The following is a 27,873-nucleotide window of genomic DNA, read 5'->3' on the forward strand; positions in this document are numbered from 1 at the left end:
AACCTTTGCGCCACCTCGCTCGGTATCGTAGAGTAGTTGGAATTCCACTCTATGAAAGATAAATGATTTCAAGTTGAAGGATGCATCCTTAATACCATCTCCAATAGGACTTTTCCAGCTAAAACGCCCTAACGACACAGTTGTAGGGTGCTCAAAATTCAAAGTTAGTTTGACGCGTGGATTACTTATTAAGGTAAAACAATTCTGTTCACATTCCGTCGCATGTATAGGCCTTAATTTATTCCAAATGTTGTTTCGAAGAAAAAGAAAAAAATGATTCATTGTGGCAGATAAAGAGATTTTTTACATAATGTAGCAAGTAGAATAAGATACGTAGGACAATATAGTCCTTTTCTAATAAACAGTATTTCGATCGAATGCCAATTTGCAGAGCAATGTACAATCGCCAGATTCAGCACTATTTGGATAACGTCTGAACTTAAGTCATCTCCGTCGCAATTAATGCATTGCAAAGCGAGACAATATGCGTCGACATTTCGAACATAATAAGTTTTTAGTGAGTGAAAGCGGTTTTGCCTACGCACACAACGTTATCTGGCGTTCGCACCTGGTACCGCAGGCAGTTGGTCGTGATTATCTCCCGCAACAATGACTTTGAAACTCACTGTCGAAAACAAGGGTGTTACGTTACAGTGTTGCGAGAAAGTTACGACCGGCATGGCGTTACTTTCTCGTCCAGGGAGTGGAGCAGGGTGGTTTTTAAGCCAAAAATGCATATAAATTTCGACTTGAGAGCCGTTTAACTACTTGCACTTTGTCGGAGATTTCTCCAGTGACTCATGCTCTTCAAAGTACCCATCTCCGCTTGTCAGAAGCTTTTTCTTCGACTTAAAAGTTTTCAACCAAATCTGTTAACTTGTAAAGTGGGGTAAACCAAAAGGCGTCACATCTGATGTGAAGGGTGTGTGAATCAATAGCTTGTGCTTCGAATTTCTCTTTTTCCAACTGCAAAAGAAATTTCGTAGGGATATTAAGGCACTTAAAGTTGAGCCTTTTTTGTGTGTTTCTTAGCAACCTATGTCTCTTCTGAATACTTTTTTTCATTAACAGTAGCTCCAGATGACAAGCGTAGTCAATAAGGAGAATTCTTTGTCGTTCCAGTAAACACTGACCATGACCTATCCAACAAATGACATCGACTTGTTGTCCTTGGTTTGGTTACAGGTCACCAGATTACACCCACTGTTTTCATTTCTGTTTCGTCCATGATGTGAGTGGTGAACACTGGTTTCATCAGCGGTAACAAATCCGAACACAAATTAGTTAAAATTCTTTTAAAACGATCCAAACTATGCTGAGAAACTCATCTTCATATTTGACTTTTGTCACGCTTCAACAAATGCGGAGTCTATCTTGCATAATGCTTTCTCTGTGTTAATTCTCCATGTAAAACGCTCCGTACTCGCTCTTTTGATGTGCATATGGCGTCAGCTGATTATCCTGCTTTCCCACAGATCGTCCAATATACAAGATCCAGTTACATTAATGTGACCAGCGCCCATGTTCGACGTCAACGTGCAATAACCACACACAGACATACGTTGCAGCATTAGCAAAAAAAAATGGTTGAAATGGCTCTGAGCACTATGGGACTTAACTTCTGAGGTCATCAGTCCCCCAGAACTTAGAACTACTTAAGCCTAACTAGCCTAAGGACATCACACACATCCATGGCCGAGGCAGGATTCGAACCTGCGACCGTAGCGGTGGCGCGGTTCCAAACGGTAGCGCCTAGAACCGCTAGGCCACTCCGGCCGGCTGCAGCATTAGCAGTGGAGGGTATATGGGTGAAGAGGCGGGGGGACGTGGAAAAGAGTGCAGGCGTCGTCATAACGTGGAAACGGAGCGATTTATCTGACTCCAAATGGGCATGATCACTGGCTTTCGAGCTATGGATGGAACATTTCCGAAATGGTTGGTTTGCTGATCGTTCGCGTGCCGACATGTTGAAGTATACCGTGCATGGCGAAATGACGGTATTTAAACCGGCGTCGAGTCATCAGTCGTGCACCACAGGCCATAGATGACAAGAGGTGAATGGCAGCTGCGAAGACGTGTACAGACGAATACACGTGCAACTACTCAGCAACTGACCGCCCACATGAACCAAGCGGCTTGCAACACTGTCATCAGTGAACGTTGCTGCGTATGGACCTCTGCAGTAGCCGCCTTGTTCAGGCGCCGATGTGACTGCTGTTCACAGGCGACGAAGGCTGGAATTCACACGTCAATACCGCAGCTGGAAGTCCACTACGCGACGACAGGTGGCCTTTTCAGATAAATTGAATTTTATGCTCCATCCGACAGATCGCCGTTGGCGTTTAGGGCGTGAAACGTCTGAAAACAAACTAGGATGGAGCGTCATGATCTGGGAAATGTTTTCGTTGCGTTCCCTGGGTGGTCTCGTCATTCTGGAAGGCACAACACAAGTACGTATCTGACGTCGGGGACCATGCCCGCTCCTACCTTTTTCCTCGGCACGAGGGCATCTACCAGCAGGACAGAGCAGCGCAGCGTGTCACACAGCTCGCAGTGTACCTGTGTGGTTCGAGGAGCACCAAACGTCCCGGGGTTGAACCCCAATAGAGAATCTGTGAGACCACTTCGATACGGCTGTTCGCGTCTATGCTCAAGAAGTGAACCTAGGACAGGGAGTCGTTTCGGATCTGAGGGAAACATTCCTGAATAAAGATCACTGCGTTACAACTGATAGGTTCCCCTGGCTGCTGAATTATTAAAATTAAATATGACACTGGTTGCTACCCTGCATTTCAATTAGAAATTCCGAGGGAATTTTTGACAGAAAGAAAGAAGTTCATTCTTCAATGTTTGGTTTCAGAAATGACCCGACTGTAGTTTCCTACGTTTCAAAAAGTGGCAAATCGGTGGACCTTAACGCCTACTCGGCATCATGAGAGGCATTTGAGTGGCGGAAAAAAGTATATACAATACTGAAATTATACTCCATTATAACAAAACCTAAGATGTGGCTAAACTAAACTCCTTCCGCACAGGCAATGAAGGCCCAAAGGTACCGACTGGCCGCCGTGTCATCCTCAGACCACAGGCGTCACTGGATGCGGATATGGAGGGGCATGTGTTCAGCACACCGCTCTCCCGGCCCTATGTCAGTTTCCCAGACTGGAGCCGCTACTTCTCAATCAAGTAGCTCCTCAGTTTGCCTCACAGGCGCTGAGTGCACCCCGCTTGCCAACAGCGCTCAGCAGACCGGATGCTCACTCATCCGAGTGCCAGCCCAGCCCGACAGCGCTTAACTTCGGTGATCTGACGGGAACCGGTGTTACCACTGCGGCAAGGCCGTTGGCCGAAGATGTGGACAATGGAGACAAAATTACAAGAGAATGCAGCTGTGTTACAGGAACTAAACGGTGGCCACTAAGAAGGAGATGGTTCATCTGTATGGAACCTCAACCGAGAAACCTAGCGCACGAACAACGGCACTGCAGTCGGCATGGCTCCACATCTCTGTCGGTACCTTCCTGAACCTCACTGACTCCCTGCTCGTCTCGCAGGGGTCTGCGCTGCACAAGGTGGTTATTCAGACTTCTGACAGGTGGTCACATTAATGTGACAGAGCAGTGTAATACTCCCCCGTCCTCAGGGTTGTCATCTGCGTTGAAGCTCGTGTGCTATATGCTGAACGACAGATTGTTAAGAAGATCGTGCGTGTGTCTATTGCCTTCTTAAGCATTCGTGTGGATTATCTTCTCTGTCTTTCTGCGTACAGAACACGCGCTTATGGAGTATCAGGCCACATTTGTTACTGGATTCAGGACCTCCCAGCAGTTTGTTACTGGATTCAGGACTTCGTAGCGGACAGAGCTAATCATGCTGTTCTTACCATGAAGAATTCAACAGATGTAAAGACAACTTACGGTCAGCCCCTGGAGATGTTATACGGCTGTTATTGTTTGTAACGCGTGCAAATATCCAGTTAGCAAAGTCGGAAGCTCCGCGAGGCTCTTCGCGAAAAATACTATTCTGTATAGCAAGGTTTACCAGTCTCCGTAGACGAAGTCGGTAACGCACGCCTGTGCGGTGAAGCTCGACTCAGAGGTAAGCCGGTTCGAATCCTAGTGGTGGAGATTCCCCAGTACTTGAACAGCATGGGGAGGAGAGGCGGTGGCGTGAAGTTCCTGACCACCAGTCTTTGAGTCAATGTCCTGGATTAAATTACAAACCTCTTCGCAGTGTCTCCTGAAGCAAAGGCATGCGTCACTATTGATGGTGTTCAACAGGCGGATGGAGATGTTCAGCTCGTGGCCCCCCTTGGTGCTATTCGACAGAAGTAGACTGTGTACCGGCGACGGATTTCCCTTCATGCCTAACACAAACCCAACACCGCAATGTACAAACACTCACTCATCACAGTCGTTCACAAGGCACAGATACACACTTGACACTCCGTAATTTTTTTGGAAATTTATGATAAGTTTCTATGTGATCACACACTCATGTCCGAGGGAGGACCTCCGACGGGGGGGAACCGCGCGAACCGTTCCAATGTGTCCTGGACCGCACGGCTACCCCGCGCGGCCCGCTTCGTAACAGGCATCGGTAAATCACATCCACTAGAATCTTGTCCAGAACGGCGATGGAAGATTCCTGCATCTGCTCCCCTACATTCACATTCCTCGAGTATGAGACTACTTTGACTCTGACCTGAGGGGAAAATTTCAATCCCAAAAGACTATAGCGAAATGCCTGCGGAGGATTTATGATTGATACAGATAATATTGGCAGTTGTTTCTGAATCGTGGTTACGCGTTGTATATCCACAACGTCTGCATGCTCAACTTTCTAGTTCAACGCAAGGTTATTGTTCTTCAGCACCCTTCTTATTCTCCACATTTGGGCCCGGAAGACTTCGTTTTCTTTCCCCGTCTTAAAATATTCCTGAAAGACTTACGCTGCATATGACTGCGGTGCTTTGAGTGACTCCACCGGAAGTGTTTACTGCAAGATTCGAACATCTTTACAACTGCTGTCATTGGCGTGTTGTATCTTATGGTGATTAATCTGAAGGTCAGTCAAGGTATTTAGTTTGTAGCTCTTGTTTATTTTCTGATAACCATTCACTTAACTTTTCAGGCTCATCTTTTTTTGTGGCGAAAAAGGAAAGACAGTGTCAAGGATATGACACACGAGTTGCAATGGCAATAATTAAAACAAAGGCATTATTCGTTGCAGCGAGATCTTCTTACCAAATCTGAATCAGCAAATTCCACCTCCGAATGTGAAAACATTTTGTTGATATGCACCTACATAGGGACTAGTGACCATCGCAATAAAATAATAGAAATCGCAGCACACACGGAAAAATGTACGAGTTCCTTTTTCCCACGTGCTATTCGGGAGTGGAACGGTATAAAAATACGGCCTGAAAGAGGTTAGATGAACCTCCTGCCAGGCACTTCAGTGTGATCTGCGGAGTGGTCATGTAGATGTAGATGAAGTAGTTCGCCCGCAGCAAAACTCGGGAGATTCTGAATATGAATATTATAAAACAATGGGTACCACTGTTTTTCCACAGGCTTTAAACGAACCTCTCGCACTTCGGGGAGCAACGGGATACCTTGCCGTGAAACAGGTCTGCAGCGGAAGAGGTGGTGCTTCGACGGAGGCTGTGAACGGTGGGATATGCGTAGAAGGATACGCTGACTCGCGCCGCCGTGATTCCATTGGCGGCCACAGGCGCTGCTATTCAGGTCAATGGGCGTCCTTGGCGCGAGGGTGTTTACCGGGCAAGTGGCCGGCCCGGAAGCAGCCGAGTTAGTCAGCGCCCGCGGTGCAATACGCAAGAGCGGCCACCACAACGCAGCCCGTGTCCGTGGCGCTACAGCTCGGCTAATGTCCACCGCCAGCGGGCTTGCTGCTGCCGCAACATAACTAGTACAAAATGCCCTCTGTGAACTACTCCCGCGGATATTTCTCGTTGTAGTAAGCCTGTGTTTAAATAATACAGGTATCATCTACACCACACCAGGCCGTCACTCCCTTTAAAACGCAGCCGCACAGGGCTATTCGTCAATAACTCCGGGGTTTCAGAAGACGACTACGCGAAGACCTCACAGGAAACAGACACGTATCAGTGGATAAAGCATCTCTACAAGTTTTAACTCATATTACGGGTGCTCAATATGGGCACCGTTTGTGGAGCGGCAAACGCCAATACGTACGTCCAATTCACTTAAGTCCCTGACACGAATTGCTGGTAAGGCGCTGCGGCAACCAGTTTTAAAAATCCACCTATTGAACTGCCTATCTGCAGGCGCGAACCAATTCGATGGGGCAATGTTCTGACACGCCTGCCCCCTAATGCAACTGTGAAACGGCACATTTTACGAATCGCAACCTGGAGAGACGCCCTATGCACTGGTATGGGCCTTTCTCTGTATGTCTTGTAATTTCCACGCAGCCGTCTTCCGAAACCCTGCCGGTATTCATGAGTAACCTGTGTAATTTCTTAATCAACACAAGATAACGGTAAAACAGAAGACTGACATATACAAAAGAATGGCTGTAACTCCTCAATTTAAAAGAATGATAATTGCGAGATAATACCTACAACTACGAAAAGTAGCCCGAGAGTATCAATCCGCTTACAAGATTGGAGGTGCTTGAGCACATCACATCATATACATATTTAGCGGTAGTACTAAAAAGTTCAGAACCCAAATATCAAAATATCAAACTGCAAAAGCTCTTCTTGAGAAATCGACTTCGAAGTTATCCGAGTGTTAATACACTAATACAAGACTGCTATTTCGCCATGCAGTGAGGGTCTGGGCTAGGTTACTAGCTCGTCCTATGGGGGTCTCGTGTTCGATTTCTGGCCGGCATATGCACAGTTTTAAAGAGTTGCGAATGTTTTACGAAAATTTCCGTGAAGTGCAAAATATAAGTATACTAGTTCCGTTTTTGAGCTACGAAACCCCAAAAAATACAAAAATCCGATTGCCGTGTGGTCTCTTTGTATGAAGCAGCGTGAAATGGAACGATCACATGAAGTCAGTATTAGAAAAATTAATTAGAGTATTTAGATTTCTTGGAAGGGCAACATCCTTGCAAAGGAATCACATGCACGACGCTTGTGAGATTAGTTCTACAGTACTGTTTCCAACGTCAAGTATGCTTGACAATGGGCATCAGGCGTATTAAGAGACGCGCAGCTAGTATCATAGCACATCACAGGGACCATACGAATCTGCATCATAAATGCTGAAGCAACAATCAATCTACAAAGGACATTCCTTACAAATCACTCAAGCGACCGGATCTGCAATATTGCTCAAGTGTGTGGGACCCGTACCAGCTAGGACTAACGGGGAAATTGAAAGTACACAGAGTAAGCAGCGCGAATGGTCAAGGGTTTGTTTAATCCGTGGGATACTGAAGGAACTGAACTGGAAGATAGACGTAAACTATGTCGAGAAAGTCTGCTAACAAAGTTTCAAGAAGTCTAGGAATATACTACAATACCCCACGTATCGCTCACAAAGGGATCGTGAGGATAAGATTAAAATATTTGCTGCACGCACAGAGACATTCAAACGATCATTGTTCCCGCGCTCCACCCGTGAATAGAACAGGAAGAAACCCTAATAACTGGTACAGTGGGACGTAACCTCTGCCATGCACCTCACGGTGGTTTCCAGAGTATAGATATAGATGTAGATGCAGAAACAGGCGTCCTTGGAAGAAAGACGACATACTTATCGCGAAACCCTGTTGGATAAATTTACAGAACCGGTATACCAAGAATATTCTGCAACTATTATGCCGCCACCGTCTTTTATCTCGAGTGGGGATAAGAGAGGAAAAATAAGGGTGTATAATCGGTCATTTTTCCCTTGCGAAATACGCAAAGGGAGGAGGACAATGATTACAACATTGGTACGATGTACCTCGACATACACTGTATAGTGGCTTGTGCAGTGCTTATATAGATACAGTATCATGTTTATACGGACCATTACGAGTTTCGACCGAAAACGCTCATTTTCAGATGGTACAGACGCTTCATTATGCAGCTGAACTTGTTTGTTGGTGGGTCTCAGTACTGATCTAAGGAACCAACAAAATATTGCAGATTACTTCAGATGATTTACAGAAGATGTGTTGAAAAGGTCGCTGTACATAAGGAAATATGGCAGAAAACAGCGATTTGTGCAACGTCCCTAAGAACCTAGCCGTCCATCGACGTGTGTGTGTGTGTGTGTGTGTGTGTGTGAGAGAGAGAGAGAGAGAGAGAGAGAGAGAGAGAGAGAGAGAGAGAGAGAGAGAGAGAGGGGGGAGGGGGGATATTCAGTGCACAAATGCGGATCTCAATTATTCGTGCCGTGTGTGCGTGACACATTCAAGTGCAATGGGCAGCAACACATCACACTGTGATGTATATTCGGCCAGGGCAGTTTGCAGCTGGTTCGACGCGGAGTTCATGTCGGCAGTTCACATCACATCACAATGCCTCTTTTCAAGTAATGGCGTACACCTCTCACTGTATAGTATTATACGCTCGTCGCCGAACTCTCAAACGCGAGACCGCTGACGATTTACGACGTGCATTTGAATTCCATTGTACAATAAGAGTTGGTACAACCACTGGTCCATTTAATGCTCTCTGTTCCTCGACTTAATATTCATTTACAGTGCGCGTGTTATATTACTCTACTGGTGTGTTTGCAATTCAGCGCAACTCGTGTACGAAATGCGACTCAGAGAACCGTAGGCCGGCAGAAATATTACTATTGTTCCCATTGAATACATTTAGATTGTTCTCTCGATTACTATTGGTCCGTTATTGAATGAACTGTCTGGCAAAACTGAGAACAGGATGCACACGCCTTTTTTAATGCCCCGAGCCAGATTACGGTCGCCGTTTATGGCACACTTCTTTACCTTTCATCACTTCAAGAAGACCAGGTAGTTAAAGACTTGACAAGATCAAACTACCTGCACTCAATACAAAAGTCCGTTCGTTCTGCCACATCTGAGGATGACGTAATATTTATACCCGCAATCGGGGCAAGATGTTGACAATGCAGCAAGGGGTGGCAGAACAAACGTTCATGAACGAGGAATCGATCTCGTTGCAGCGTGCCGCGTCTTAGTACACATGCAGAACGGCCAAAAATAAATATGGAGCATACTCCGATTTTACTGCACGTATTGTACTAAGTTCACACTTCAATGTAAATACGAACATCAACAACACCTTTGATTCTGGGGTAGTAAAATAAAGGCCATATGGAAACATTTCGAAAACGTTGTATGCCAAGATGCAACCACGGAAATGAACTGCGTAGACGTTTGCTGACAACTACTCTACACGGCAAATTGCCAGGCGAGAAAGCCAATACCCGATCCAAACAAGCTTCTTCTGCAGGTAAGTACTCGCCTTCCGCTGTTTTTCTACGTAACTGCTTCGCTTATCGAGACTTGGCGTACCGTGAGATCGCTTTTCATATACCGTCGCTGAACACATTTCCAACCTGCGGTGATATCGACGTCATGCACAACCACTCCCGAAATTCTGCGACGCATGTGTCGTCACCGCGAATGTCTGTTCCACGCAACGCCCAGTCATGGCTCTATATTAGTTCCTCACCGCGAACATCTTCACATTCTGAACTAAGCTCTAGCTTTAACAGGTTAACGTCTACCGCAGTCTTCTTTAAGGCATTCGAAAACAGCACGATTCTTCGAGTTTCAAACCTTTTCGATTCTGGTGACTACTAACATTAATCTCTACTCGTATACAGCCCACAAATAAATCATAAAGGTGGCCATTACCAGCACACAACAATACTGTTCAAAATACAATTTCCAGCCATATGAAGCATACGAATATTTTCCTAGTTCACGCATACAATTGAGAAGTCTGCATCACATGTTTTGAACACTGTATCCACAACTGGTTAGTAACCACCTTCCACACGGAGCACGTCCATACCTCACCATTGACTTATAGTATCAGCCGCACGCAGTTGACGTCAACAAGTGTATGGGCCTGAAGATGACGTTGTTACAACGTTGAAACTAGTTGCCAAAATAAAATCTACACCTTAAATACAGCTGGAGGAATTTCTTCATTTTCAATATAAACATCAGCAACAGTCGACTTGGGCAGCTTTAGAAGGGTTGAAATATTGCCGATGTATCTGTTACTCAGGTGGAATCCAGTGACTCGTACATGTTCGTAGCCACTGAGCTCTCCTCCTTCAGGGACATGAAGGCTATTATTTTTTCCTACCTCCACTAGAAGATCGCACAGGACAGGAAATAGGCAGCATCATTGAAAGTACTGTCCACCATGCACTGTACAGTTGCTTGCGCAGGATCTATACAGATGCTGATTTGAAGAGCAACATATCTAAATGGTATAAGGGTTTAAGTTCTAAGCAGGCAACACAAAACTGGGTTGCAATGTAAGGTAGAAAAAGTTATTTACACAGACCTTCTCCAAGATGTGCGATGACAAAGCAGAACTTTAAAAAATCATAAGTTGCATCTATCGTAGCAAAACACTGCATAGCTTTATGGAAATACGAGAATTGCGCACAACTTTCCCGCTCGAGCTTGCTACTCCTGTGGGACGTATCACAGAAAGTTCCTGGTCACAATCTTTCACATGAGCTTTAACCACGGAAAGGATCAGACTGACCTCTCTATCTCATACGACCGATTGACACGTCCCAGTGTGAGTGTGACGCGATGGAAGAACCTCTCATTTATCTTGGCCACCCAAATAACTTTTTGTCCAGAAATAAATTGAATAAAATGTATCGAGCAAATGATGTTTGGTTCTCTCGGGGGTCATTAGCCAGCATGACTGCTCTTCTTCTAATTTTGTTCGTAACGAAGATATGAACACATTTTTGAATAGTACCCTTATATTTTTTATTCGGTAACACACTTCTCTTTCCAAGGGCAATTCAAAAATACATGACAGTATTCTTCGTAAACAAGAAATTATTAAAAACGTAACAGAAAATTGCATTTGACTCTTCTATACGTAGTGCAGCTATCTGGCATAATGTAACTCGATCACTTGCTGTTGATGACAGTAAACAAACGAAAACAAAAGGAAAATGCACTGCAGTCGTGCAGTCACCCGTCTTCGGTTGTAGGTTTGTGTGATTACAACGCACACCAACGTAGAGGGGGTAGAAATGATACTCATCTACGAAGAGCGTTAAGTTAGTAGATCAGTAACTGCAACAGTGCTTTCTCATTTACAGTACAGGTTGTATACAGCAGTGTTTTTACTTCAAAGGAAGATGGTTGCCTGAATGAGTGGTGAACATTATCGTTGTGTTTACTGTTAGCTCCAGAAAGTGAAAGACTACGTTAACCCGCTAACATCTACTGTGTGCTAATACTGGAGAGTCAAGGTCTACTTTGTGCTACATTTACAACAATGTTATGTATACGTGAATGATACACTGTGACACACCTTTGACAAGGTCTTAAGGAAAGGAAGTGGCTTACCGAATAAGAAATGTGGGCTGCTACTTAAAAAGGACGCATTGCTGTTCATATCTTCAGCACGAACGAAAATACAAGACAGTGTGTGTGTGTGTGTGTGTGTGTGTGTGTGTAAGAGAGAGAGAGAGAGAGAGAGAGAGAGAGAGAGAGAGAGAGAGAGAGAGAGAGAGAGAGAGAGAGAGAGAGAGAGGGGGGGGGGGGAAATTAGACATATGTTTTACTTACTGCAACAGATGTACCTTATTATATATGGGGCGTTAAAAAACAAACGAGCCGGAGGCATAATTACAGAAACCAGTACCTGTATGTTAGAAGTATTGACCCTGGCTGTCGAGACATTAGTTCCACTGTAACACAAGGCGGTGAATGACTGCGTCATAAAATTCTCGGGGCTGTGATGTTAACCAGTTCCGCACGTACAGCTGGACGTCGTCGTCCTAAGTGAATCGTTTGTTCCTCAGAGCCTTTTTAAGAGGACCAAAAATGGCACCCTTCTGAATCACTTCCCGCTGCACGGGACAACCTTCACCAAGCGATCAAATCAAAACGACCAGGCAATCTCACCCCTGGGGTCATTCTGCTCCACGACAATGCAAAGCCTCGTATGGCCAACACAGTCGCGGCACTCCTGCAGAAATTCAAATGGGAGGTTCTAGGCCACCCTCCATGCAGTCCGTACCTGTCTCCCTGTGATTACGCCACTTTTGGTGCCCTTAAAAAGGCTCTGAGAGGCAAACGATTCACCTAGGACGACGACGTCCAACTGTACGTACGGAACTGTGTAACACCTCAGCCCCGAGAATTTCATGACGTAGCTATTCACTGCCTTGTGTTACAGTGGAACAAATGTCTTGACAGCCAGGGTCAATACTTCTAACATACAGGTACTGGTTTCTGTAATTATGCCTCCGGCTTGTTTCTTTCTGAACGCCCCTTACAATTTGTACAGTATTACATAACGGAGGCTGTCTGAGTGGATAATGCCTGGAGGCCACAATATCGTAAATAACCAAATAAATTAACAGTTATCCTCGATTTGCTTAGACGAAACCCAATGAAATTACTAACAAAATTCCCAGCCAATGTAAGCTTACATATGCGTCAACGACATCGTACTAGCTTGTGAGTCACAGTTACAGTCCCGATGTCGCAGTGAACTTATTGTAAACTTTACTAGACAGCGGTTAACGTAACGAACCTAAGTAAGAGACAGTATGCTGTTAGCTTACCGAGAAAACTTGTATGTGTAAACAATGAGTAACAATGGCATAACAGATACTAGCTGATGATGTCGGGTGGGATTTATAAGCTGAAATAAATAAGAGTATCAGCTACGTCAAAGGCCTGGAGACTGGCGTGGGACAACGGCGGGCGTCGGTGTGTGTAAAGCGTCAGAGCCGCGTGCCGCCGTTGCATAATGGCCGCTTATCCTAAAGGTTGAGCGGGGTCGGCCATACGGCGCCAACGCGCCCCCTGCCTCTAAACACCGTCTCGGAAAGAAGGACGAGACGTGGAGGGAGCGCCAAGTCTGACCACAGCAGCAAATTGGAGTACCGTCAAACAAAACTTAATCTCCGATACTTTGGACCGAGAAGTGGTGTGTTTTAATGCAACCAACGGGAACATCGACTGTTTTTCTTATTATTGCATTCTGAATCAGTCACAAAAATGGTTCAAATGGCTCTAAGCATTATGAGACTTAACAAAATGGTTCAAATGGCTCTGAGCACTATGGGACTTAACATCTGAAGCCATCAGTCCCCTAGAACTTAGAACTACTTAAACCAAACCAACCTAAGCTCGAGGCAGGATTCGAACCTGCGACCGTAGCGTTCGCGTGGTTCCAGACTGAAGCGCCTAGAACCGCTCGGCCACATCGGCTGGCAATCAGTCACAAGAATTAGCGAATTGGCCACTACGTTTTTCATATCGAGGAAAAACGATAAACATTTTGTCCTCAATTTCTGATTAAATTGACTGTTCACTATTTTCTTCTGTACGAGCAAATAAGACTAACTGTTCTGTCCTCGGTTTCTGGTGAGTGTTGGTTGCGCTTCTTCCGAGAGCTTAACCAACATTATCAACAGGTAGCCCACATAAATAAACAACAATAGGTTGATTTAAAGGCACTCGAAGGGGAACACAATAATGTAGGAAAGGGATTTACCTTAAAAGTCCGATTGCGTCTATCAGTAGTTCTGTAGTGTATCGAGAGGTTGTAACAATGAAAATTGTACTGAAATGCAGGAGGATCTGCAACGGATTGGCGCATGGCGCAGGGAATGGCAACTAAATCTCAATGTAGACAAGTGTAATGTGCTGCGAATACATACAAAGAAAGATCCTTTATCATTTAGCTACAATATAGCAGGTCACCAACTGGAAGCAGTTAATTCCATAAATTATCTGGGAATAGGCATTAGGAGTGATTTAAACGGAATGACCATATAAAATTAATCGTCGGTAACGCAGATGCCAGACTGAGATTCATTGGAAGAATCCTAAGGAAATGCAGTCGCCGGCCGAAGTGGCCGAGCGGTTCTAGGCGCTACAGTCTGGAACCGCACGACCACTACGGTCGCAATTTCGAATCCTGCCTCGGGCATGGATGTGTGTGATGTTCTTAGGTTAGTTGGGTTTAAGTAGTTCTAAGTTCTAGGGGACTTATGACCACAGCAGTTGAGTCCCATAGTGCTCAGAGCCATTTGAACCATTTTTTGAAATGCAGTCCGAAAACAAAGGAGTAGGTTACAGCACGCTTGTTCGCCCACTGCGTGAATACTGCTCACCGGTGTGGGATCTGTACCAGATAGGGTTGATAGAAGAGATAGAGAAGATGCAACGGAGAGCAGCGCGCTTCGTTACAGGATCATTTAGTAATCGCCAAAGCGTTACGGGGAATATGGATAAACTCCAGTGGAAGACTCTGCAAGAGAGACGCTCAGTAGCTTGGTACGAGCTTTTGTTTTGTAGTTTCGAGAACATACCTTCACCGAGGAGTCAAGCAGTATATTGCTCCCTCCTACGTATATCTCGCGAAGAGCCCATGAGGATAAAATCAGATAAACTAGAGCCCACACAGAGACATACCGACAATCTTTCTTTCCACGAACAATACGAGACTGGAATAGAAGGGAGAACCGATAGAGGTACTCAACGTACCCTCCGCCACACACCATCAGGTGGCTTGCGGAGTACGGATGTGGATGTAGACGTAGAAGACAAAAGTCAAAACTATTATTAATGGAAACTTAGAAGAAAACACCCTTTCGAACAAACTCATCTTCCAATTTTAGAGTTGCGTACCTCAATCGGTAAAAATGGAACCCACACAGAATCGCTTTGCTGTCCGTCTGTTAAGGACCCTTTTTCTCAGGAATGCGTAGGGGTGCCAAGTTGAAATTTGTGTGGAATACTAAGGTCTATTGTCCCTTGGCGCTGTCAAAAATTTGAGCTTCTAAAGTAAATCAAAACATCTGGCCATTATGTCACATATATTGATACTCGTAAACTAACTCACCAAAACCTATTGATGAACTATCTATACATATAATTAAGTTTTTACGGGACTCTTGGAGCTCGAGTCTTACTCGCACTTGTCCAGATGTTTTTTTCTTCCCCTCCACTACCTTATGTCTTGTGGACTTGAGACTGAAAGTGGTCCTACATCTTGCCTCAGATTGCCTACCACTAAGTTGGCTGCAGGCATTACGCCCTTCGTTTTCTGTCTCTCGGATGCCGCTGTATCAGCGCCCTCCACCTTCAACCACAGTATTTTCTGGCCACAGGTCCCAATCAGTTTCACGTGATTTAGACGCCCTTGTGGACTAATTCGGATTTTCTTCATGTGAAACAAAGGAGTGATTGCCGGTATAGGATCACACCCATCTTTCCTTTTAGGGCGTTTGTCCCCCTTTTTTTAAAAAATAAAAAAACAGTACTGAAGGATTTTTTTGAAGATACACGGACAGGCAGTCTGAATACAGAAGTGTTGAAAAGACAAGTAGAAACCAGGTACTTTCTTAGACCTGTCACAACTAGGAAAAAACAATATGGTAAGCCAGTTATCTGTCCGTGTTAGCCTTTCCAGAATCTCACTTGCGGGAATGATCAAGAAAAGAACACAAAAGGTTAGCCACGATAAGGATCAATGGATAAAATTAACGCTGGCGGAATATACGGGAGCGCCACACTAGAAGGAAATACGAGCCAGCCTACCAAACTTTAGACAATGACGACGACTTAGTGGAAGTGGAGGATGAGATACCAGGTTAAACCACTGAACTAAAAATGAAAATCGTCACTGCTGTTATTTGAGAATGTTACACAGACTCATCGAAAATTATCATAAGCAGTTCTGTATTAACTATTAAAATACTGCTTTACAAACGGTTTGTTGCGCATGACAGTACTGGCTACGTTCAACCCACCGGCTTCTCCAGGTGAATAGCGAAACAGCGAATGCCTCAGACTACAGCAGTCGGAAGAGTTAATTTGTGAACGTGATGTGGGAGTTATTGCTGTACTGCCTGGATGTGGCGACATTGTCTAGCCGTGCACGAAGTCTATTAGTCGTGCGGCTTTTAACGATTCCTCACCAGGCCGATCGAGTACTGACTTGGGTGTTAAGTACTTGTAATTCTGCGACTGCATCTGATGTTGCTCGTTTCTCGGGCCGTTAAGAATGTGTCCACTGGCATCCATTATTGCCACAGTTCTCCACAACATCGAAACTTACGCAAAACAGAATCGGCAATTACTGGCGGACAGAGAAAACATGTCAATTAACCGTTGAGAATTCCTAGCATACACATTAATTCACAATATCTCGCGCGGAGGAGGGGCCATTGCGACCAGAAAAAAGAGCATGCCAATCTTGTCAACAAAAAAGAATGAAAGATTGACTTATACAATTACATAACAGTATCGCTAACATTAGTATGTTACAGAATCCTAGACAGTATGAAAGTTCCTGAAGGAAAATTATCTTCTCTCTATTAGAACAGGTCGGGCAACCAACATTTTTGTGAAAAGGTCTAGTTTTTTTTGTAACAAGATTTGATACGTAGGATATCCGCAACTGAGAGGTATGATAATTAATTTAGAGAGATACTCTTCAGTTGTACTAATATTTATTCAAACCATGACCGGTTTCGGGATTTTAAAATCCCATCTTCAGATCATGAAATTATTATGAAACTTCCTGGCAGATTAAAACTGTGTGCCCGACCGAGACTCGAACTCGGGACCTTTGCCTATCGCGGGCAAGTGCTCTACCAACTGAGCTACCGAAGCACGACTCACGCCCGGTACTCACAGCTTTACTTCTGCCAGTACCTCGTCTCCTACCTTCCAAACTTTACAGAAGCTCTCCTGCGAAACTTGCAGAACTAGCACTCCTGAAAGAAAGGATATTGCGGAGACATGGCTTAGCCACAGCCTGGGGGATGTTTCCAGAATGAGATTTTCACTCTGCAGCGGAGTGTGCGCTGATATGAAACTTCCTGGCAGATTAAAACTGGCAAAGTCCCGAGTTCGAGTCTCGGTCGGGCAACAGTTTTAATCTGCCAGGAAGTTTCATATCAGCGCACACTCCGCTGCAGAGTGAAAATCTCATTCATGAAATTATTATATTTGGTAACACACAACATGCGGTCGGGTCAGTCAGTGCGAGTGTTCCGATCACTGCATGTTGGCGGAAACAGTCCGCCGCTGGGCAGCCGCACGGTAAAACGCCAGCCACTGAGTGGTTACCATGTACAGTAATTTCATACAGCTGAAGATGGGATTTTAAAATCCCGAAACCGGTCTTGGTGTGACCAAACATTGGTACAACTGAAGTGGACCTCTCTAAATTATCTTTGGTCATGCAAGATTTCTAGTAAATACCAGACACACGTGAACGGGCAGATGCTTTTACATTGTTTTTAGAAAATCTTTCGTTACTGTATTAGAGTGTCGGCTGAGAACCAAGATACAACCACACACGTCAAAACGTAATACGTCATGTTTTCAGTTCACAAAAATGGTTCAAATGGCTCTGAGCACTATGGGACTTAACATCTGAGGTTATCAGTCCCCTAGAACTTAGAACTACTTAAACCTAACTAACCTAAGGACATCACACACATCCATGTCCGAGACAGGATTCGAAGCTGTGACCGTAGCAGTCGCGCGGTTCCGGACTGAAGCGCCTACAACAGCTCTGCCACCGCGGCCGGCTTTCAATTTACAAAAACGTTTTTAAGATTCAATTACTAATGCTACCTACCTGTCCACTCACTATGACCATTCGAATATGGGACTAACTAATAACTGATACACCAACACCCGCAGATGTTGAAAAGACCGGGGAGAACAGAATGAAGACAAAATGTTCAAAGGAAAACAGTACCTCCAAGGGATGTGGTAAAGTTTCTCCTACGTTTTCGGTTACGGGTTAAATCTTTGGGAGTTTAGCCTGTGCATACGGTTATCTTGCGAAGACAGTTAAGTCGCTGGCGCCACGGGTAAACGCAGTTATCTTGCCCTGTGATGTAGCGCCGAGTTTCACGCCTCTCTGACGTCATCCCACGTTGTACGATAACAGCGACCTGTCGCCGTAACAGCGCAGCGAAGTGCAGCACTCAGCTAAGAGAACGAAAAATTCCGTCGGAATCAACACAGCTTCCACAAAATTCCGATCGCGCAAAACTGCTTGCTCTGTTCGGGCTACGGAGTATACGAGCGTGTATGCGACTAGATTAAAGATTTGCTATCTAATAGAACCCAGAACGTAGGTGCAGAATCCAAAGTGGTATCTACTGTACTTCAGGCTTGTGTTGTAGGGCATTACTGTTTACTATATTTAATCCCACAATTTATTTAGCTCCCTGAAGATGTTCGCAGGTGTTGCAGTGGTGTATAGGGAGTTTAGTCAACAGAAAATTGTTATGAATTGCAGGACCCCAAGCTAAATCAGTCTAAGCCCTGAAGAAGGCTACTACAATACGGCCGAAATATCGTGATGCATGGCTGTCTATCGCTGGACTTACACGTCTAATTTTTTATTGTTACATTTTACATTAACTCTTTTGGTCGAATGCTCACGTTTATAGCAAGGAACTTTCAGTGATGGCGGATATTAGGACGTCAATAAAAATCTTATCTTACTTCTGTCTCTAATACACCAGTGGTAGTTGCAAGCAAATCTTTCTATAATTTCCTTGAATAGTGAAACCAGACGAGGCTTCCACCTCGGGAACTTGTTTGCAAATAGAAAAGCGAAGTCCCGTATTACGATATTGCAGTGCCTGTGTCATTCAGATTACGATGCAAAGCAGTTTTCGAGACAGAGTTTCGTTGTGGAAAGTATTAAAAGCACCTCGGACTGAAGTCCGCGCTACATTTCGAGCTTCAACAAAACTACGCCAATCTTGAGGGTTTTGCGTTCTTTCAAATTTGGCACGCTTTTTTCGTTGTTTCTGCAATAGTGTTCTGTTAGTGTACCGAGGGGGTTCAGTACCATCTCTTATTAATTTATTAGGTATATGTATCTCAATAGCCGTCGATACTATTTCTTTGAATTTAAACCACATCTGGCCTACGCTTACACATTCAAACTGGAAGGAGTAGAGTCGGTCTCTCAGGAACTCAAGCGAATTTTTATCACACAAGTTTCTAACTCCGACCACTTAAACCACATGAATGCTGCCAGCACTCCTCAGTAGTCGAGCACGCTACGCCAGTGCCACTGTATTTGGCTGTCCACACTGAATCGTCGAGCCGATTCGCAGATATACCTCGCTAAGCAGGCCTCTTTTGTACATCATTTATGAGGTTTTTGGACATCAACGATACCATATGTCCGATCTGCCCAGTGAAATAACGACGATGTGGCGCGTAATGTCATACAGAGACAGAGCAGATCACAAACAAATTTACTCTGCTTCCACCCCATTTTTATGTATAGGCTGTGATGGCAGACTAATCTGTATGTAGCGTAGCCCTAGGTTTGGATTAGGTTGGAAGACGACAGTTCATCAACTAATGTGAATACTAAATCTCCCCTCATAAACTACTGGATCGATTTCAATTAAACTTTCTAGACGTGTCACTTTTTCTTGCAGGAACGGTTTGTTCCGAGGGTAGTACCGGAATTTCTTGCAGGCGATGCACGAAGGGATGGCACGTCTATGCAGAGACAGGGTGGAAGAGGAGATGGCCAGAGTGGGGAGAGAGATGGAGAGGGACTAATAGAAGACAAGAATAAGTACGCACCAACCAAACGATTGTTTCTCAGCTGGTCTGAGATATTGTGTCAAACTGATATGTAGCTTACACAGTCCGAGTTATAGGTTAAGCTGAACCGTGAATTTTAGTTGTTAAGTTTCGAAGGAATGGGATACCATAAGGATAACTTCAACTCTTGTTATGATGCGCCTTTTACGCATATCGGATTTCGATGAAAATGATCAACGTATATGGGTGATATCCGCTGGTTCAATATTTCTCACTATAAAAACTCAATAACCCTGATAGAACAATTGCTTGTAAAATTCTGAGGATCGGTAGGCCCGATACGACAGCGAAATTATTCTGCTACGTTTGCACTGCCAAGCAAAAATACACTGATCTGCTATGACACTCCCACAACCATGGAAAGTCTATCATTATGACTCGCCCTATATGTAAGCCTCAATAAATCAGTAAAGATGTCGGGGTAGTTAATTGAAGTTGGCAGGCTCTGGGAAAGAAGTGTCCAAGACAGCCAAAATTGGTTGAGTATATAAAAATAATGACAGAAAAGAGATCTGCGAACACAATGTTTCAACACTTACAGCTCTGGCTTGCGGCACGAGGTGAGCCACAGCAGGATTGAATAATGCCGGACTGAATTACCACATTGCATGAACAGCCGTTGGTATGCAATAGGCCGACTTGTGTCTAGTTTTTGGGCGTCATTCTCATCTGTTTAAGCAAATCTTAGTAAGGGTTTCGTATCTCTGCTTTAGAAAATACGTAAGACGAACAGTCAACGCTCTGAGATCACATGAGTCCAAGAAAATGATGCAATACATCTGGACACTCAGACAAGGTCAGGACACAAAAAGAGGCAAATTCTTGAGCAGCACGTACTCGTAAGGTGGGGGTGCCACGATATTGAAAAATGCCACGAAAATATAGGCAGGTGACGTTTGATTGGGAATTTGGAGGGAAGAGACTTAGAGGAAGACCAAGGTGTAGCTCTGAAGACGAGAGTGACGAGTCTACAAGAGGTGTTTCCAATGCTGGTGGAATGACAGGAAGAGGGAGCCATCACTGATACACATCTCGGGCTGCTTTTAGCTTAGCAACGAAAAACCCGTATTTGATACGTACTAAGAATTAATGGCCCTCCGTTCCCAGTTAGCACAGACGTTTGAATACCAGATACTTAAAGCTTCTGTAAAATTAGAGTGGACATACGTACTGTTTTAGAGCCTATATGCGCAACGGCAGCCTCTCACACCGATGACTAACAATGAATACAATTTTTCTTTGTCCGGAAATAGTTTGACACAATGTATTTGTAAATTTATGTTGTCAAAGCAGAGCAACAGTGTTTTTTAGAGTTTGTAGTATGGGCCAGGTACTGCACTAACACTGTCACTAACAAACAGAAGACTAACAATATTTTCGCGTGCCTTTTTCTGAGTAGGGGGCAGGTACCGCACTAACAAACAAAGGCTAACAATATTTTCGCGTGCCTTTTTCTGATATTATCTCCTTTGGGAAATAGTTGTTGAGAGATTTTCACTATTCAGTCCCGACACAATTATACCACACGTCACACAACGGTGAACTGTAGCCTGGCATTAAGTCCTTAATAGCGTAATATACACAATTTTTATACAACTCACTTTGCCACAGCTGCTTTCTCTCGGACACTAACTACGCCGTCAGTCCATCAGCATCCAACGCCATTTTCTTTCACGGCGCTTTCTGCCTTTAATGGACGACGGAGTAGAGCCTTAAGTTGCCCCCATTACTAAAGAGGATTTTGAATGGCCGCTTTGCGTGATGCGCAGCGCGCAGACGTTCTGCTGGCGCCATCCCTCCCCGCCCGTTACAGACTACACTGATTATGAGCACTATCATGGCCCTGCCACAGTTATTTAGAAAGTGACTCCCGCCCTCTCAACAACAGAATTTTTGTTTGTTTGTATACTTGTTGTAAGAGTATACTAGGGGTTAATATTCGAAGAATAACGAATGTCTTTTAAAAAGTCTGGTAAATGTGATGCTGCTGAGCCATAACAAGATGAACATCGCACATTCCGATGATGAATGCCGCCTTGGTGGCGATAGCGACACGATAGGCTGTAAGAAAAACATATAAACGGATCAGAGACGATTAGAGTATCATTCTAGCGACGAAAGGGCAGCAAATGGAGAAACCCCCAATTACGTAAGTCCCTTCGACAATGGACAGATTGTTACAAGTCCAAAATCGCGCTATAATGGTTAGGAGATCGACAGTAAACTCACGTTGATGTTTGGCCACAAAATTCATCTGATCGAAACCCGACAGAACACCTCCGGTGCCTGCTCTGTGCGGACAAACCAACAGTCTGTAATTATTTATGCGCCCTGTCAAATCTGTGCTTAGACATCTTGTGTCACATATCCTCGGAAACCTAGCAAGGCCTTATCAAATCCATGACAACTAGAATCGCTGATGTATTGCGTTTCAGAGGAGGACCAACGCGCTCTTAAGAAGGCGGTCGCACTGTTTTGGCTGACCTCTATATGTTTACAATGAAACGGTGTCGAAAATAGCTGTATAAAAAGGCTTCGGTCTCACACTTAGCTACATTTCTTCACAATTTCGTTTCTCCGGTACGCTTCCCCTCTGAACACTAGCGTGTGGCACAGAACTGAACTCTTATTCCAAAGAGCTACCGGAAGATGTCAACGAAGGTCGTCACTCAACAGTAGTCGCTACCGATCTCTGAAGATAAAAAAATATCATGTATTATCATGTATTATCGGTACAGCAAAACAATCCTTCCTTGCATACCAACAGCCTCTGTCGTCAGTCTCGACATGGATCCATAGAAGCTAACAGATTGCTATCATTTTTTATGTGTCTTCATTAAGATCTTACACTCCGTGTCCAGTTGTGCTAGTAAGGTGCATGTGTCGCTAAATGAGTGCTGCATTAATGGACCGAAGTTTAAGGGCAGTACAGAGCCCATAATAAGATGCAGCACAGTCCAGCATTCTTCGAAAAATCAGGAAGCGTGGGAGAGGGGACACGTCACTGGCCGCTGCTGAAGGGCAGTTGGCGTAGCACATCTGTTTCAGCCTCTCTTGTATTTTAGGCCATCTGCCACAGTTGTCTTTAGTTTTTCCTATTATTCCGCATTCGCTGTGCAAACACAACTAGTCCATTCTAATATCTTAACTCGGTATAATTCCATCTTTTCCGAAGGTCCAATTTCAACTATCACTACAATAAACGCAGACTTATTTGATTGTGTTTATAACTCTGAATCACCCCTGAAACAGGCACAGAATCCGTGCTAACCACTATCCCATTCGTTGCCCTGTACACAACCTTTTGTGTCGTCCCTTTGTCACTATAGGCTTGTACCACGGGAAGCAAGGAGAGAATGATGTTTGGTGGCTGGTATCCTCCTCTATAACATAAACTGTGTTAACAGGGTTCTTTATTCATACTAACACGATGTTACTTACTATAGTCCAGGTGTTGTGGTACAAGCTCTTCTGTAACAATCCATGTTAGCCTGACTGCTGGTGAAGCACAAGTCCCGCTATGCACACTAATCTGGTTGCTAGGTACTGACTGACTGACTGACTGTGAGCTAGAGGCTGAGCTAACTGAAACTGCGACTCCCACTGGTCTGCGACTGATGACTCGTTGGGTGACTGACCGACTGGGCCCTCGAGTCCGCAGCGGCGATCTAAATACTGGTGGTCGAGAGGGCGTTGGCGGCGCGTTGTTGCGAGTCTGTCGTTGGCCTCTCTCCTGGTACGCTCACTTGCTCCGGTGTCTATTATCGGTCTTCTCGCAACCTCTTTGCCGATTGAAGTGCTGGCGCCAGCTTACATCATCACTCTATCATCGGCTGAGAATATCGATTTGATATTTTAAACCGAATGTTAAATATTGGCAATGTTTCGATTAAAGTGATTAATCTTACTTAAAAATTAAATATCGTGTAGTGAGACTAATGTGAAAAATCGACTTCTAAAGTTTTCCGCTGTTTTTTTTTTTTTTTTTTCTGCTGCAGCCGCCGTTGAGTTCTCCACTCAACGCCGTGTCCTACGTGAGCGACAGAAGCGAGCGACTTCTGGATACACGACGCTCCAGCGACAAGCAGCAGCATCGGGCGAAAAGCTCGGGTGTCCTGCGTGCGAGCGACCATGTCGCACTACAAGATGGCTGCTTACAGTCAACCAGCTGTTTCTATAAAACGGCGTCTTTAACCTGTAGAATACTGTAGCTGGAGATTACTTAAGAAAATAAAGCGAAAAGGAATGCTGTGCATGAAATTTACAAAGGGAGGAATCTCCATGGAGAATTTCATAAGTATCGACAACTATGAAGATTACCAGACAAATTCTTCAAATACACGTGAATGAACAGATGAGCATTCGACTATCCCATCAATAAATTGAATACAATTTTTTCTTTTCCTTTTCCTTTACATGATCAAAACTTTAAACTGCCAATAAATGCGGAAGAATGACTATTACACGACTAACTATGCTAAATAGAAACGTAAGTATACAGATCGATATCAATGTACAATAGCTAGCTGAGGTGCAGGGGTAGCGTATTCGGTTCACAATTTTGTGTGAAGTAAAGGTTCTGGGTTCGATTCCCGGCCGTTTATATATTTTTACTAACTCAGTTACGATTCTGTATACTAAGTTTTATGTATACTGTTTACACTGCATCGCTAAGTATATTTTTTAGTTCTTGCAAAGAACTTGATCTTCACACCTATCCCAGTATATCACACACATTTAATTCCTAATAAATTACAATGAAGCATGAAATTTTACAGATATTTGATGTTGCAAACGTAATTCATAAGCAGTCAGTGTTAGGGCCAAGCGTTTCAATTATTCTAAATAGTCTGTAAAAGCGAAGCTTACAAAATTTTTGAAAAGAAAGTCTACAGTTTTGTGTAATGATTTGTCTAAAAGCAAGAAATAAAAAATATTAGGGAAACGTTTGGTGCACCACATTTTCTGTTCATGATTTCGAGCATCATTCAAAGGCACATAGAACGTTTCTCTGATCTACTTATTTCTTTTACACAAATCATTTCATAAAATATTTGTCCGATTTCTTCCGTTTTTGAATTTCAAGTTTTGTTCAGAAAGTATGATCTTACTGACTCCTCGTTTGCTTTCCTAACGTACTTGATTCGAACGAAGCCTTTTTGACATTTCAATACCGCACCAATGTATCTTTTTATATGCAAAATAGCTACGTCTTGAACGGATGACATTTTTGACACTTCATTTACAGCAGCTTTTCATGAAATATTTCAATTTTTCCTCAGCTTATTAAGTTTTCGTTCATTACCCTGATTACTTTCAACCAGTTAAATATTTTCACGCCAAACTAGACCTCATGCTGGTCACTTTGATGCCCCATTTACCTGTTTCACTCCCTTTGTTTAGCTATGAAAATTTGGACAAAACCTGATGTTGTAAGTTATAGGGAGCTTTGTTTTCGCTCTGCTCACGCGTTTACAAAAACGTATAAGCTGTTAATCCTATGATAAAATAGTCCTTTCTGCGTGCTGTCATTTTCAAAATTCGTCGTTTCGATATCTTGAACCTTTTTATGGGATACGATTTTTACGACCACTTGATTCCCGCAGCGCAGGAAAGGTTCGGCCGTGCCGCGAGCGATCCGTCCGCGGATATTACAACCAATGTCTCAAGAATGAAAAGAGATATAATTCCGGTCTCAACTTTAAATACAATTTAGATATATTGGTTACATTTCATACGCAATAATGTATGATCTTAAATGAACTATACGGAAAGTCTACACAATGTGATTTTACCTCTGCAAATTCTTAAAAGTTTCGTGCAGCGACGTACTCAATTTTGTGCAGCGCAGTAACTATGACGAATAACGAAAATAAACTCTGACCTTTATCATTTAAAGACATCAGGCTATAGGTTGTGGAAGAATCAAATTTTTTCGCCGAATAGTTTTCTTAAAATCGGATGTTAAGTAATCCATAGCTGCCGTCGCGTCCGCTCCACTGCTTTGCCAAGACACGTGGCTGTCGCTCTGTGTTGCGCGTGCTGCAACGACAAGATTCGAACACGTTTGAATTCAAACGTCGCCATTTGCTGCTGGAGACAGGCAGCGACACAGATGTCGCTCACGTAGGACACCTCCCTAACTACACCTGCGGTTGTGTTTTGTCGCCTGAAGCTGTCGCGCGCTGTCGCTCGCTTCTGTCGCTCACGTAGGACACGGCCCAAGAGAAGCTATACAGTTGGTAATTGTCCTCTCGCACTCGTGTCGGCAGGAGCTACCTGTCTAAAACGCCCGAAGATGACGGTCTCAACTTGTAAGGGCAACATTTAGACCACGTCTTCGCTTCAGTCAGTGCATGCAACGCACAAAGCAACTGTAATGGCTGACAGAGCAACCGCTACACCTGATGAGATGCATGCCGTAGTTCGCTTATCCGTAACTTTCACACCAACTATTTCATGTCACAGAAAATTCCAAGCCTGGAAGGCGTCGACTCTAACCAGCTGGCCAACGACCGCGATCGCAACGCAAACGCACTGGCGGCGCTACGCACTTGGGCGCCAGACCTGTACCACGGTATGCCCGAATGACCCGGCCCGGCCCTTGGCCGCCGTCCAAGTGCATCTGGGCTGCGCCAAGTCTACGCGAAGTTCCGCCAGCCTTCTGGTAAACAGAGACGGCGGGTCAGGGTGGGAGGGGGAGCTGTGCAGCACTGGAACAACAAACAGCCGGCGAGGGCCGCGGTGGGCGGCTGGGCGCAGACTCCAGCCGCGCTGATGGGCTCCCGCCGGGAAGCTTCACAGCCGCCGGCTGCAGTCTCTGCTGGAGACGAGCCCTCCTGCCTCCAAAACAAACACCACGCAAAATAAAGTTTACTGAGTCCAGGCTCTCTGGGGTTCAACTGCAGGATTAACTTCAAACTTCTGAAGTCAGAGAGCCATCTTTCGCAGATTATCAATGCATAAATACTGGTGGCAGCCTCTATTTATACGTTTCCAGTCTACTATGAAACTGAAACAAACGTAATTTCGTACCTACACATCACGACTTTTTATTATCTTACACTTCCTACGTCACATGTTGCAAGTTGAATTTTCTGGTGTAACTGTTTCTGCTTCAAAGTTCGTTATACGTATCTTCTGGCGTGCTATAAAACAAAGAATCTACATCCGCCACAGAAATCAACTGGTACTCGGAAATATGAGGAGCGTTCCATATTGATTGAAACTTTGTTTTTTCCTATCATTCATGGTGTGCCATTTCACTCATCGTTACAGTTTCAAGTATGTAGTACGTTGGTCAAACCGTAGATGACGGGAATATGTTAAGAAGTGTAATCCCTGCACAGTAAAGACCATTTTTCCAATCGCTGTCACTGCGTGAGCGGATAACATGCAGTAAGATCATCAAGGACAGCGTTGTACGACATGGTTTTTGAGGAAGGTGGCTGTGGACACTGAATACTCACAGGCGACTGGTGGCAGTGTGTGGAGGGTGTGCACCGTCACGAAAAATGCTCCTGTAACAGAAGGCTCGTCCCTATGCGAACCGGAAAGCCACGACTCCCATCGCTGAAATGGAGTTCCAGGTAATGCCACACCCACCGTATACTCATGACTTGACCCTTCCGGATAAGGAACTCTTCGGTCCTGATAGGAATCCTCTCGGCGGACCCCATTTTCAGACGCTATTTTGTCGAAAACTGCCATTTTGAGCACCGTGGATGTAATACTATATCGTACGTAACTGTAACAGCAACCAGCCGCAAGTACGGATTATAAAAGTTTATTTGATATAATGTTTATCGTTGGTGGTGTAAATGTTCTGCAGCAAACTGAACAGCATCCGTATAGTGCACAAATGTGCTGATTTTAAATTACATAACAGAAACACAGGGCGATTTCGTCGCACGGAATCATACAAAACGACGCTTTCATCACATTTCACGTTTTAATAACTTGAAAACTTGTTCACAAACCTTCTGACAGAGATCAAAAGAACTAAACCTCTCGTGCATTTTCCCAAACAGTAAACAAAAAACTTTCTGTCTATCGTAGTAC

General features: G+C 44.3%; 1 protein-coding gene and 1 pseudogene across 1 annotated transcript in view; both read right to left on the reverse strand.

Moving 5' to 3' along the window:
- LOC126480799 (uncharacterized) overlaps window positions 1-27,873 on the reverse strand; it is a 747,086-nt gene that overhangs the window by 493,322 nt on the left and 225,891 nt on the right. The gene's annotated exons all lie outside the window — the stretch shown is intronic.
- LOC126482462 (5S ribosomal RNA) lies at window positions 3,230-3,347 on the reverse strand (annotated as a pseudogene).

The sequence above is a fragment of the Schistocerca serialis genome, chromosome 5, assembly GCF_023864345.2.
Source record: "Schistocerca serialis cubense isolate TAMUIC-IGC-003099 chromosome 5, iqSchSeri2.2, whole genome shotgun sequence".
In the NCBI taxonomy this organism is placed as follows: domain Eukaryota; kingdom Metazoa; phylum Arthropoda; class Insecta; order Orthoptera; family Acrididae; genus Schistocerca; species Schistocerca serialis.